Genomic DNA, 4425 nt, shown 5'->3' with positions numbered 1-4425 from the left:
ATTATTGAATTGCATTGTGTAAACGATAATTGACTGATAAAAGATATGAGAGTATAATCCAGCGAAATACGTAGCACAGCGAGAGAATAACAAGCGATTACATTTAAACTTGAGGATGATGGACTAACATTTATTATGTCCAGAAAAAAAGATGGTGATTTGTGAGAAATTGCATTTTCCCCATGTTATGTAATTCCAAGTAGCACACGTACCAGTGTGGAGACCCCATGTTGATTGAGAGGGAGCTCCAGGCTCTGAATGAATTCTCACCGTCTAAATATGCAGTTGATGTGTGTCTCTGCACTGTTCATAAATCTACCAGTAGCTTTAATGCCTTACTCCTGAAATTGTTCGCCATTCCCACCAGCTTCTAACCTCTATAGGAGTGCAATAATGTCTTCTCGGAGATAGAAGGCATTTCCTTGAGACTTGGCACAAATCATTCACTTTTCCTTCTCACGTTCAGCAAACCAAGTTAAAGTGACACATATGTACCACGAGTAAAGTACCAGGAGGAACAACATAGAACAGTCTATCTGTTTAGGCTCTGCTTCACTCTTTGTTATGTTGGGGCATCAAATACATCTTCCTATTTCTGTACACGTGGTTCGATATGCTGAATGGCCACCTCCTGGTCATCTGGAAGGAGCTCAAGGACCTGACTTGGCGACTCCGGTGTTCCTGTTTAATATCTCGATGTGCTGACTACGCTCCTTCCCTCCTTATGTAATAGGCAGGAGTATGTAATAACCTTATGTAATAACCAAGCATCTAAATTGAGAATTTCTGCCTCACATCTAGTCTGAAGCGGATTTTGAAAATAGACCCAGAGGAAGGTCAGTGAGGATACATGAGCAGACATTCAAGCAGATATCCTGAACCGCTCAGTAATTATTGTTTCTGTTCAAAAGAAGAACTCCATAAGCATGTGAAACACCATCGTTCACAAAAGCTCTCAAGAATACTATTGATGAGCATTAGTGGAGGGCCAGATTTATAATGTTTATTTCAGGGACCATAAGCTGATGTTAAGCATGAATTTCAGCTGTGCTTCCTGATTTACCCCGTCCTGCGCCCCCCACCCGAAAACACTGCCATTGCTGCTCCATCCTCTTCCCTGCTCGTCTCCCCTTCCTGATTCCAGGTTCTTCTTCTCAAATTACGGAGAACATTCTCTCACATTATGGTCCCTATCCATTTCACCTGAAACTCTCTGATCAAGTCTACCTACTCTGCTGTAGCATCAAGCTGTGTTTTGTGCTGCCACTTTACCTTTGGTCTCAGTGTGGCTCGGCCTCTCCATTCATGCTGTTTTACACCTCCCACTCACATCTCATTCCGGAAAGTTTCCTTCTTGGCGTAAACCTTATTGAAAACACCTCTCCCCCTTTGCACTGAATTCACACTGTGATCCAAATTTCAAAAAGTATACTCAGCCTTCATCTCACTCTGCGAAAGGGAGCTGCACTCTGACCGTGTGGTACAAGAATTCCCCTTCTTATATGGTTCAGGCCAGAGATGCGCTTTCACTTTAGAGATCATCACACGATTGGACAAAGCAATTCAGGTGTTTGACCTCTTATTGGTATTCGTAAGAGTTTCCTGTTGCCTTAGTGTGGTAACATGGAGGAAAACAAATCACAGTACGAAGCTTGGGTTGAGTGTTATTTATCTGTCATTTGAATACTGTTTCAAATTTGCAGTATTTATCTTTAAATGCTTGTTCGTAAAGTTAGTGTCAGATAGCGTGTAGGACGTTGAGGGATGACATTGTAGAAGTTTGTAAAATCATGAGAGGTATGAATAGAGTGAATAACCAAGGGATTTTCCACGGAATGGGGGAGTTCAACCATAGAAGGAATAGGTTTAAGGTGAAAGAGGGAATATTTGAAATGGACGAAGTGTCAATGTTTTCACACAGAGGGTGATGTGTGTATATGGAATGAGTTGTCAGAGGAAGAGTGGGAGATGCAAGTACAGCTATAACATTTAAAACTCATTCGGACAAACATATGAATGGGAAAAGTTTAGAGGCATATGTACAAAATGTAGTCAGATGGGACTAGTTTACTTTGGAAAATCTGGTCAGCATGGACAAGTTGGACCAAGGGTTCTGTTTTTGCGCTATATGACTATGAATCTAGAAAGGGACGAAAAGAGAAAAATCATATGGTGTAGTCAATTGGCAAGAAATACAAAAAACAAGCAGCACGAGCTTTTCCGAGCATATAAAAAAAGTTCAAGATGAGTGTGTGACCTTAGGTGAAATTAAGTCAGGAAAGTATACTGATGTTAATTGGAGGGTGTGACTGAATAATTGCCCATAGGGAGCAGACAGATAACTTAAACCCGTGTTTTACATCTTTCCTCACAGGGGAAAGCACAGTAAGTATTTCAATGGTGTAAACAAAATGGTAATATGAGGGAAGTTCTTGAACCGTCTCTAACAAAAGGAAAAAGGATTTTTCTAACAGATAAGAGTAAGAGTAGACAGGTCAGCAGTAATTCATAGCTGGTTTTGAAAGAAGTGGCCACAGTCTTGGAGTCATTCCGCCCTCTCTCTCAGATGTTAGTTCTGCTGTTTGTTAATGTAAGCAGTAAGTGCGGTAGCTTGAATGGGTTGTCATCAGGTTTAGGTACACACTGTTCTGACATGGCATGTTCACCCACACTCATCCCTGATTCGGAGATCGGCTTTATGGTAATGGTAGACTGAGAGATTATATTGTTGTTGAATATAATTCTGCTGCTGCTGCTACTACAGTTGCTATGATTTGCAGCATCACATGAATGTCCAGTTTGAGCAGCAATATCAGCAATACTTCTGCTGCCTGTCCTCAATTCGCACGGGGACCCGGTCACCCTTCTCCCCTGTACACAGTGCCCTATCCCGGTTTCTGATGAGGAAACGCTTCCTTTTTGAAAAATTCTTATCCTGTTAGGGTCTCTCCATGATGCCATGCCTCGAATTTGTACATTCCTCAAAAGCATTTAACGTTTTTATCTGAATCTTTCCCCCTCCAGTAATGCCATCTTCTGTTTAAAGCGAATGTGTTTCCCTCGGTTTCTCTCCATGACCATGATTAAGACTCTGTCGTGTCGGTGATTCCAGCCTTATGTAGTTTCAGAACAGATGAGTTTGTATACCTTGCGTTATCATTCACTTCCCGGTGTATGGCGCTCCCTGTTGGACAGGGACGTGTGAGCAGCTTTGACACACATGTTTGAAAGTTGTTCAAAAACAGAAATTGCTGAAGACACTGACAAGTCTGACAGCATCTGTGGAATGAAAGCAGAGGTAATCTTTCGGGTTCGGTCTCTGTTCCTCAAAGCATCCAGTAAGTCCAACAATTTTTGGTTTTGTTTCAGATTTCCTGTATCCAATGATCTTTGCTAAATTGAAAATGTGTTCTGTAACTTTTCATTTTTGAAGGAAATCAGTGAGTCAGAGAAACAATGTTAATCTTTCAAGTCCAGTGTAAATCTTCTTCAAACGTGTAAAGGATTGAAAGACGAGCGTTTTAGTATCTTGGCAGAGGTGGGAAATAGTGTTTGGAGGCCCAGTGCGAAAGACAAATGGGCTTTAAATTGTGGTGAAAGAGACACAGATATATTAATGTGTAAATTAACGTGTAAATATTAGAAATTGATTTTCTCTGTAGAATGCAACATAAACAAGACACGAACTTAGGGAGCCCAGGAGGGAGAGTGTATGGAAAAGGGAGAACAGCCATAATGGGTTCAGCCAGTGAATTTATGGAATTGAATATTAACTCCTACAGACTGTAACGTACCAAAGTGTAAAGTGAGGTGTTACTCGAGCTTGGGTTGTGCTTCATTTGAATATTGCAGCAGCCTGCATTTTCTTAGAATCCCTACAGTGTGGAAACAGGCCCTTCAGCCCAACAGGTTTATATTGACCCTGCAAAGAGTATTACACCTAACATCAACATCCCTGAACACAATCGGCAATTCAGCATGGCCAGTTCACCTAACCTGCACAACTTGGAACTGTGACAGGAAGCTGAAAGCTACGCACCCCTCAACTCACTGCTATCCATGTGCATGTCCAAAAGTCACATAAATGTCCCCAATGACTCTGCTTCCACCACCACCTCTGGCAATGCATTCCATGCATTCACAACTCTCTGCGTAAAGAACCTACCTACATCTGACATCTCTCTTTTACCTTCCTCCTAATATTTTCAAACTATGACTTCACGTACTAGTCAATCCTGCCCTGGGGAAAAGTCTCTGGATGTTGTACACCTCGATCAGATCTCCTCTCTCCTCCTTCTCTCCAGAGAGAAAGGTCCAAGCTTGTTCAAACTTTCTTCATAAAGCAAGCCTTCCAGTCCAGGCAGCATCGTGGTAAACCTTCTTTGCACCCTCTCCAAGGCCTCTGTATCTTTCCTATAGCAGGGC

Source organism: Hemiscyllium ocellatum, unplaced genomic scaffold (genome assembly GCF_020745735.1).
Source record: "Hemiscyllium ocellatum isolate sHemOce1 unplaced genomic scaffold, sHemOce1.pat.X.cur. scaffold_184_pat_ctg1, whole genome shotgun sequence".
Classification (NCBI taxonomy): domain Eukaryota; kingdom Metazoa; phylum Chordata; class Chondrichthyes; order Orectolobiformes; family Hemiscylliidae; genus Hemiscyllium; species Hemiscyllium ocellatum.
Note: the sequence above shows the minus strand (reverse complement) of the source record.